This window comes from Euprymna scolopes, chromosome 29 (assembly GCF_053919585.1).
Source record: "Euprymna scolopes isolate OS-2025 chromosome 29, ASM5391958v1, whole genome shotgun sequence".
NCBI lineage: Eukaryota > Metazoa > Mollusca > Cephalopoda > Sepiida > Sepiolidae > Euprymna > Euprymna scolopes.
In genome coordinates this window covers 46,054,741-46,066,201 of record NC_136510.1, presented here as the reverse complement: position 1 = coordinate 46,066,201, position 11,461 = coordinate 46,054,741, and the positions used below count along the sequence as shown (strand labels likewise).

The 11,461-nt window shown below is 32.5% G+C and overlaps 1 pseudogene; it reads right to left on the bottom strand.

Moving 5' to 3' along the window:
• Nucleotides 1-406: 406 nt before the first annotated feature.
• Nucleotides 407-533, bottom strand: LOC145252994 (U2 spliceosomal RNA; annotated as a pseudogene).
• Between the last annotated feature and the right edge of the window lie 10,928 nt (nucleotides 534-11,461).

Sequence of the window (11,461 nt, the reverse complement as noted above, 5' to 3'; positions counted from 1 at the left end):
AAGGGCTGAATATGGTTATAGACACTACATTTTGATTGAAAAACAAATGTTGGTTTATTATTTGTTGTAAAATTTTGAAAATCGCCTTTGCAATCTAATGGGACAATTTTATTCACACAGAAACAAGGCCGACAGCCATTAGTCGCGTGCTCTCGTGTAATGAATGAATGTGTGAATGTAGGATCGACACGAAATTCTTAAAGATAAACTAAAACGACCGAAAAATAGGCTAAAATAACTTAAATAAATAAAAAGTAAATGACTTAAAATGACTTTAATGAAGTTAAGGATGAATTGAATGACCTTAAGAATGACTTGAATGCTTAAAAAATAACTGGAATTCTTCAAAAACAACTTGGATGATCTGGAGAATGACTTGAATGGCTTTGAGACTGACTGGTTGTAAAGTGGATGATCATTTTACATTAAATTAATACAGAAAAGTGATCCCCCACTTTATATCACAATAAGTAAAGCATGTAATAAGAGCAGATACTACACTTTGATCTTGGCCCAAAGGCCAAGAAAAGGGTATTTATTTGCTCCTCCACCGAGCAAATTAGGCACAAGGCCGATTTTTAAAGTGGGGAGTGAAGGGGAAATGGGGACCAACTCCCCGTGGAGTAGGGGAGCTGGATAGTGACAATTGGTATAAAGGGTTGCCCCTAAATTGACCAAGTTCTTATATGTGAGGTTACCTCCACATATGGTCTTTGCTTGCAGTAGCTGCCGGAAGAGATACTACACTTTTATCTTGGCCAAAAGGCCAAGAAAAGCTTAAAAAGCTAAGAACAGCATCTATTAACAACAGACATTTGATCTTGACCAAAAAGGCCAAGCACAAAAGTGTTATGGACAGACTGACAGACCGACCGACCGACCGACCGATTGATCGACTTATAGAGTCGCTTGCAGGCGACTTAAAAGTTACGAGTCTATTCTACATTATCTTTATTTTCAGGGAGGATAAACTATCTTATTCCTACTTAACATTCAGATCAAGAATTCGTCTTCGATCATAACTTGAAATAACTTCCCTCTTTTAGATACCTAGTCTGTGTGTACCGAGAAATCAGTTTGACAACAGCATGCACATATAAGAACAATAATATAATTATCAAATGCACCAAAATATCATTTGAAACAAAATTAGGAGCCTGACAATTTGTTTAATAACTAGACAGCGTGTATCGAGAAATCACTTTGACAAAAGGCAAAAACAATAAAATAATTTAAAATGTATCAAAATGTCATTTGGATAAATGTTACATACTGACGCAGGCACCCGAGTGAAGAAACAACGAATGTGATCAATTGTCAAAAAGATAAGTTAAAAGTATAATTTCGAGAAGTCATTTCCGGCAAAAGATTAATCAGGTGTAACCAAAGTCAAGTCAATCAAGTAAAACGTACATTGCCGAATTAAACGCCCTTGGCGTGTGTATACAGTGACAATACCATCCCAAAAAAGGGCGTTTCGAGTGGTCACAAATGCTTATATAATAATAACTGAAAAGGATATGGTTGTTGGTTAACGATTTGAGCCCGAGAAAAATAAATCCATCGAATTAACGTGTGCGCATCTCCCTCTAACCATCTGTAATCATCACCGACGATAAAGATATATTGTTATATTTTCATATATCAATGTGTCGTAATTTTTTTTTTTTTTTTTTTTTTTTACCCACAGCAGAAATTCAACAGCTTTCTTCTTCCGTATCTTTAGAATCGTGTGGATTTCCAATGAGTTTATTCCCAAGATTTTTTTTCATATTTCTATCATCTGATAATTCTGGACCACCTCAAGCAATTGTGGGTGACAAAATCCTGGCAAATGGTAACCGCACGAACACAGAACTAAAAAAAAAAAAAAAAGTCAACTAAATAATCGATTTGTGTTCGCATCAGCGCTTCTGGACAAACGTAGCTCATTTATCGATCGTATTATCACGTGCGACGGAAGTTGTGGCCTTTCTAATAGCCGGTGATGATGAGTTGAATTGTTGGATCAAGCTGAAGCGCTGAAGTTTTTCCCCAAACCCCAGAAGCAACAACAGAACATGACAAGATATGGTGGGCTCTGTTTGATCGTATACATGAGGGGATTGTTCTGTTACAGAATCTTGTATTGCTGCAGAGAAATATCGCCATCAAATCGGCGTTATGCGCCAGAAACTGATGCGTAAGAGTTTGGCATTAGTTAATGGTAAAGACCTTGTACTGCTTCACGACAATAAAGTAACAATAGATCAGAAGGGATTGCAAATTCAATTGTCATGATGATTGAACTTATGCATTTATGATGCCAAAGTTTCATCGCTCTGTTGCAGATATTGACAGTGCGAGACACTAAGAAAGCAACCGCTGTCAGGGATGTGCGTCAGAAGCAAAGATGGAGAATTGAAATCCTAGCAAAGTTGCATTGAGAATGCAGGTGACTATGTAAAAAAATAAATTTTGGAGCACAAAAGTTCGCTTGTTTTAATGGTACTACTCCCGCTTTCGTAGATTTTCGACGGTTTGAGTTGAAAAATAGGAGACTTTCCTTTTGGTACGACCCTCGAATTTTGGTGGAAGTCTAACTCATCGCATTCACCGGTTATCTATTCTTTCATACAACTTCTTCACTTTTTTCCGAGAGAAAATCTTCACAAACAAATATTAAGCCGATATACTTCTTGGCCTTTTAAATCTCAAGGTTATGCGATTGAAATACATTAACTTGTTTCAGTGGGGAATTTTCGGCTGATGAAAACTTCCAATAATAATCTTGTTTATTCCTTTTTTCTGTTACCTGCAGGGTGAAACAATAAAAGTGTTGTCCTAGAAAAGGACGACATGATTCCACTTCCGTTTGCTGAAAACTATTTTTTGCGGACCATATAGTAGCTGGTTAGTTGTGTACAAATCCCACACCCGATAGGAACCTTCTATCATGTTTGAAAGTGACACAATGTTCAACGAGAAAGATCAGAGATACGCCGAATGGTCTCTACTAATCCAAAACAAGACCATTTCCAGCACCCTCGAAAAGCATCACCGGACGTGCCAAGGGTGATGAAAACAAAGTTTCCTGTCACGGTTATGGTCTTTGGTGTGGTTTCAAATGAGGGCCATATCATGTCATCTTACATTTTCGAAGTCGGCTTGAAAGTCACACCAAAGTGTATATGGATGCGCTGAAGAGTGTGGTGATCCTCTGGTGCAATCAGATAGCCGCTGGCCCAACCTGGGTGTGGCAGCACGGTTTCGTACCGGCTCACAAGTCCAAAGAGTCTCAGGCTTGGCTTCAGAAGTCAACTGATTTTAAGGAATAAATCATAAAATGGTCAACATCATGAATTTTGGAATATAACTTTTTGCCATTTATTCTATATATTGCTCTGTAACCACATAACTACATTGAGCTTCTTATATAAGGATTGATATATAATAAGAAAAATATATTTCTACAGAAATATATATATATATATATATATATATATTCACAGGTTTTTATGTCGGTTTCGAGAATTTATATATATATATATATATATATATATATATATATATATATATATATATATATATATATTGAAATCGCAACTTTATAATATACAAATATCGATAGAATATTAACTCTATAATAATATATACGACATCTGCAAGAATTAAAATAGCATATTTAAGCGTACTTTACGGCCGGGCTTTGCCGGGTTTCGTGTTAGCTTAGATAAATTTTTACCAAAAAAACTACAATAATAGCAGAACGTTTCCATTTACACTGAACATCTACAGAATGCCAACATCAATATATTACATATGAATGAGTTCCCCTGTGGAATTTCCATAGGTCACAATAGTTTATATTAAACCTTCAGCCTTTTATGCAAACTTCGAATGTAAGGGAGATAATACAACCTACTTGCTCAGTTTATGTTGGCGTGAGAAGTTCTACTCTTCGTATAAATTGTAAGACAGCTTTTTGATATAAAAAGAAAGACTTTACTTTTTTGTGAAATACAATCGAACTTCAGATCGTCACTGTTTTTGTCACATATATTCTCTTTTTCTCCCCTTTTCTTCACCTCTATTTCTTTCTCTTTCTTTCTTTATTTTTCACAATCAGACATAACACTTTATATTCTCTCTCTTTTCGTTTCTCTCTTAATATCTCCAAAACATCTTGTTAAATAGCCTTTGCTTACGTCATTCGCTGTAAAATGAATAGACATTATTCACAATCGAAGATTTCTTAGACATTGTAGTAGTTTGGCGATCATACTTTTAACCTGTTGACGTAATGGGCAAAAAAATGTTTTTCTTTCCAAAATAATTATATTTCGTCGTCGTCGTCGTCGTCGTTGTTGTTGTTGTTGTTGTTGTTGTTATATTAAATCCATCTGCAAGTGCCTTTTACAACGAACTTCTATCTTCTCCCGATCGCAAAAATGACAATAGTATTGCCACGCAAGCTTGCCAGCGAACCCAGATGCATCAAATCTTCACATTAATCGAAACTGAAAATTAAGCAAAATCGAAAGTGTCACATTCTTTTGAAAGTTCAACTATTATCTAACTGCTAAACGTTAGCGAATCATTTCCTTTATAAAAGGGAAGCAACAAAATTCGATTGCATGTCAATTTTTCTTACGAAAAAAAAAAATGCATAGTTTATGTCTCGCTTTATTTAAGACGTCTGTGATATTCTTGCTTTCTTTTTATTTTGTTTCGCTAAAATCTGTCAATTCAGAATATATGAATTCTAAACTTACAATTTCAATATATCCGCGCTAATGCGCTGTGATACAGCGAAACAGTATTGTATGTGAATGACTATATATATATATATATATATATATATATATATATATATATATATATATATAGTCATTCACATACAATACTGCCGAAACAATAATGTAACTTAACAGAAAGATACGGTAATAAAAAATAAAACGTATATATATATATATATATATATATATATATATATATATATATATATATATATATATATATTCGAATGTGCACTGTCCGTAAAAAAGATAAGATTATTCTTTGCTACCATTCACACAAATAGTCATATTCATATAAAATAACGTCCAAATCGGTAAAGTTAAAAAGAAATAAGAAAATGAAAGTAAACGTCTCAAACTGGAAAGTGTAAAAGAAGAAAATTAAACAATTTCACCAATCGGTATAGAAGAAAAAGTGAAAAAGAAAGAATACATTTTATTATAGAAATAAAGAGTAACATTCCTTTCAAACTCATTTTATATATAATTACACACGCACACACGCACACACACACACACACATATATATATATATATATATATATATATATATATATATATATATATACACACAGGGTGACTCCAAAAAACGGGCCCCATTTCTTAGTGTTTTGTCCGAATGAAATGAAACTTTGGTCATGACTAATTTATTATATTCAAAACATCACATCAAAACACAAGGGTCTTGGCCTTTTTTTCTCCATTCTACAGCATATGTTCTAGATGGCCTCCATTTAGCTTTTGTTTTTTTTTCTGTATATATATATATATATATATATATATATATATATATATATATCAACTTTAAATATGCTGATAAGGGAAGCAATAGTTTTAAAGTGCTTAATTCAACTAAAATTATATAAACATTAAATCAGTCTACATTAAGTATTTTGTGTTTCTGTATTAGGCGTATATTATTCAAGGATCACAAACCATGAATAGCGTACGACTAATGCGAAAAGAGTTAACCATTGGTTTAATGTCTCTATAAATAATCGTATGCATATGTATATAAAGAGAGACAGGAAGATAGATAGATTGATAGATAGATAGATAGATAGATAGATAGATAGATAGAGTGAAACCGAGCAATTTGCTTATTTGGAATATCAATTAAAACACAAATAATGCAGAGATACATGTAATTCTTTGAACTACAACTAGTACAGCATTTAAGCTTTATTTTTTATTAGTTTTAAAGATGATATCAGTAACATGGCGTCCATTCTTACTTATATACTGAGTTTATCGAACTCTGAAGTTGGGTCAACTCTTTCTAGTATATCGATGGGTATGTTCGCTACAGCTCGACGAATGTTGTCTTTCAGGTGAGTCAAGGTGCTAGGACCATCGTTGTAAACAATTGATTTCCGATAATCCATAAAATATAGTCATATGGTGATAAATCAGGGGACCACGCTGGCCAACGCAAAACAGTCATTGAAGCGGGTGCTGTTTGTTCCCGAAAAATAAACAAAAAATAAATAACGCACCTTAAGAACTAAACTTTAGACCCATCCTCTCAAATAAGTCCATCCTTACCTTCCTAGAAGCAACGATCGCTTTATGGCCTCAAATTTAAATAAGCAAGTTGCTCTACCCCACCATTATTCATATAAACAGCTGCTGTCGATCACTATATGACTTCGATAATGGATATGTCCTCTTGATTTCCCACGTTAATCCATGTTGGGCTACGGGTCCAATATCAGGTTGCAGAATAAATTACGACTTTGCAAAGGAGTTCGAATCTTTCGACCTACAGTAAATATCATTTCCTTCAATGAATATTGCTACAGCATGAAACACTAGTGTCTTTATGAAAAAGAAATACATATTTAGATAAAATATTGTACAAACATCCACTCAACCTCCATATATATATACATGTATATATATATATATATATATATATATATATATATATATATATATATATAGGTATGTGTGTGTGTCAATTGTGCTTTTAGAGGCGGCGAACTTTAAATTGACAGACCTATTTCCTTTAATTGCAAATTTGACAACTTCCGATTATTTTTAGTCCAGCTTGGTTTGGCCATCATGTGGTTTCAACAGGCCGAAGCCACATCCCACACAGCGCGCGATATATATAATTTTTTTTAATATTTAGAGAAACATCAACAAATGAACAGATAATTTAATGAAATGGCCATCTCATTCGTGCGATTATTTCTTCGATAATATGTAAAGTCTCGCGACTACGCTGATAAACCAGACCAATAGACCACTTGGAAACAACAATCGAAGTATCATTGCCGAAACACAACCTTGAATCTCTAGATTACACCATATACACACAAGTCGCGAGGTTCACATGTCTGAAATTATATAAATATCAAAAATAAATCTTTGGAATAAGCGGTATATTTTATACATTTTTTTCCTGTGATTTGCCTTAATTTATAGTTCGCCGTTTTAAAGAAAAAACACCTTATATTACTAGCAGTCCGTCCGGCGCTGCCTGCTCGTAAAATACGCTTAAATATAATATTTTATTGCATGCAGATTGCGTATTTATTATTATAGAGCCAATTGTCTATTGATTATTATATTGTACCTAATATATAGTAGTGATTCCCAAAGTAAAACAAATATGATTTGGGTGCCATTAACTAGAATCAAAATCAAAACGTACACCTCTCTAGCCTCATTCCCAAGCGTTTGAGCCAGGCACGTATATATATATAAATCATTTAAAAAATAAAGTGGTTTAAATTATGAATGTAGATGTGTGCATATAAACAGATGAAATTAACTACTCCTCTCAAGGTTAATTGTTTTATTTTCAATTTCTCTCGCATAAAAACTAAATCAAAGTGTACTAGAGGTCAAAATACACTATATATCAAATTTTAACTCTATAGACAAAATATTCAGAGAGGAATTTGATAGAAAAGTTTTGCACACATACCGACAAGATCACTAAAGAAGCCTGTTGTGTGTGTATATATATATATATATATATATATATATATATATATATATATATATATATATATGATTACTTCATGTAATCACATAAATTACTATACGAAGATATAATTTATGCGAAAATTTTTCAGTATTTAACTCAACAGTGCTCAATACATAGGTAGAGTTAGGTAATAAGTTATGAAAATATATATGGCAGTTAAGCTACACAGCATATTCCGCGTATCTTTTTCGTGAAAAGACGAATTCGTACGAGAATGAAATGCGGAATATTCTGTGTAGCTTAACTGCCATATATATTTTCATATCTTACTATATATATATATATATATATATATATATATATATATATATACATATATATACATATATATATATATACATATATATACATATATATATATATATATATATATATATATATATATATATATATATATATATAAAGATAGAGGGATTTATAGATAGATAGATAGAAATATATTTCCGTGTGTGAAAACGTTTCATCTTTAATTCTATGCAGTTATGCAGTAGGTAGAAACTATGCATAAACAGAATTCAGCGTAAAATTGAAATGAAACTAATCATCTAATAAGAAAACATAAAAAATTAATAAGTAATTAAGTAACGCCCGTTTCTCAAATGGTTAATGCAAATTAGTTAATCTTCATGTAGTCGCTCTCATATTAATGACTGAGGTTATGAAGTTCGTTTGATTTTTTAAATAGAAAAATTAGGAGTTTAATATCAATGAGCGAGAAAAAAATTAACTTTATAGGCATATATACATATATATATATTATATATATATATATAATTTAAATATTATTACGTGTATAAAAGTAAGTTATACATATAAACGATGCTAGAGAATCGCTAATAAAAATAAATAAATCAACAATCTTATATATATATATATATATATATATATATATATATATATATGAGAGAGAGAGAGAGTCTGATGCCAGATCTACATACATGACTCTTAGGAAAATGTTTGTGTGTTTATCAGGATAATGACAATATATTGTTTGTTTGTTTTTAATTATATTCATTATCGTCTCATTTAGCTTTGATAATGGCTTTTATGTGAAATATACAACTCTTATGTGAGAGGAGCACTTAGTCTTTGTTGATATTAAAAATTACTCTAATTATGACGATTTTTAAAGATTATTTAGTGTTTTCGTAGTACTAATTAACCTTTTGCTCAACTACGCTCCATAGGTAGTAGCGAAAAAAATTGAGCTCTAGGAAACTAAGAAGTCAAAAGATCATGTGATCAGGAGAATATATATATATATATATTCATGGAAAACAAAATTTATTCACTTTTTTTATTCGTAAGTCAACGCTTATCACGGCCCAGAGTTCAATCGAGGTTAAAGGTTAATGAGTTTTTTTCCCCCCAGCTTGACGATGGGGCAGCATCATGATGATTGGTAACGTTGACTAGAACTTGGCAGCTTAACAAGAATTTATTTGTATTACGTTGTGTTATTGAATGGAATACATAATTTTCTAGTTTGCACTTTTTAAATACTTGCGAAATTATATACATTATATACATTTGACAATTTGTTGTTTGTCCTTAAAATCCACACAGACGAACTTTGTCAGCATACAAGTCTGTTTACAATTCACTGTTGGCCATCAACAAGAAAGAGATTGAAAAGAACAACTGCGTTTAACAGTAAGGGCGTGCGTATGCGTGTGTCAGGCGACGGCTGAATTTGTTACTGACGCTGGACGACTGTCAGCTCTCCTGTCTTTGTCAGCTCTCTTTTTGTTTATGTTATCCGTGCCTTATAACGACTACAATTGACATTACTAAAATGTAAATATTAGGTCGGTGCAAAAATAATGTTTTTTTTTATGTTCAACTATATATATATATATATATATATATATATATATATATATATATATATATATATATATAAACGACATTATTTTTCACCAACATAATATTTAATATATTATTTAATTAATTAGAATTCTTATTGAGTTGAGTAAATTGTATTATTTATTCATTTATTTATTGCGGACTATTATCCTCATCGTTCTTATTTGTTGTTTCATGACGTTTCGGCCAACTATTCCTCTGGCCTTCGTCAGGTGGTTAACCGCGACGGGATAAGAATGCCGAATCTCCTAACTGCATTCTCAGCAATTACTGCCTTCCATAGTTGTTGACGTCTCACCACGTTTTGGCCAATTAAGCCTCTGTCCGATCTTTGGATAGTATTGAAACCGCTATCTTCAGACAATGCTGACCTGGAACGACCTGACGAAGGCCAGAGGAATAGTTGGCCGAAATGTCGTGAAACAACTAAAAAAGGTGAGGATAATAGTCCGCAATAAATAAATGGATAAATTATATTTAATAGTTCGGTAAATTTTTATCTGGTTTCCACCTTAATATTTTCTTTTAAAATGACGACTTTTGAAGGTTTTCATACTAGTTGAAAACGAATATCGCATTTAAATTTTCCGCAAATAAGTAGTTTTTTCGGATATAAAGCAATCTCATTTCTTATGTTATTGCTGGTGAATGTCTTAGTACGCGTGAGCGAGCACTCGTAAGGATAAACGCAACCCTGACAAATTACACGCAAGCGCTCGCGTACAAATACGCTTAAAGCAATAACATAAGATATTATATTGCTTAATATCCGGAAAACTACTTATTTGCGGAAACTTTAAATGCGATATTCGTTTTCAGCATACCCGAAATATTTTAAAGTCGTCATCTTCAAGGAAAATGTTAAGGTGGGAAACAGATAAAAAATTTACCAATTTTTCTTCTTTATCGATTTTATTGGCGTCGCCAACACATTAGACTTGAATAAAACCATCTTTTATTCAGCTGGGAGACAGGATGTGGTCTATAGACGAGTAGTTCTAGGAAGGAAGGTTTGCTCATGAAAACTCTGTTTTGTTTTAGGTATATACAACGAGAAAAGATTGTTTTTATAGTTGTTGTAGCTAGACAATCAACATGTAAGACTTGTATCTGATGACTATGAACAACATTTTTCTTTCTTATACCCTGTATTCTTTTGTAATCGACTTCGTAGATTTCCCCCTCTGGCCTTACCAATCCACATTTCTTTGGCACTAAGTTATTCTCGAATACACTCTGTAAATTTTCTTTACTGCAGCCATGGGCAACTTAGCTAGTACTCGTATCTACTAACCAAGTCTAAAATATGTACTAGCACACTTGTACGCTTATACACTTTATATTAGATGACGGAAGTTATCCAATATAAAATACACACACACACGCACTCATATATATATATATATATATATATATATATATATATATATATATATAAGATGGAAAGATATTGAGAATAGTAAAATATATAATGTTGAATATAGATCTATTCATTAAATTAAAATAAGGAAATACAATCAAGAGCATACGGATTGTCAAGCCCTTTATACCAGACGTTTCGAAGTCTAACGTTTCTCATCAGAAGAGTATGAGTGGGGCGAGGTAATAAAGTACAAATAGTACGGCTAGTAATGTGCATTTTAGGGAATCTTGTTAATGGGAGTATATATTAGTAGATCGTTGGAGAGGTATCAGGGGAATTATTGTGGTAAATACGGGGTCTTAAATAGGCTAGACCGTGATCAACTCAGAGTTAGCCGGTAGGGGTATGGAATGTGACCCAACCATCTGTGGTGGTCGAATTTTACATTAATAACGG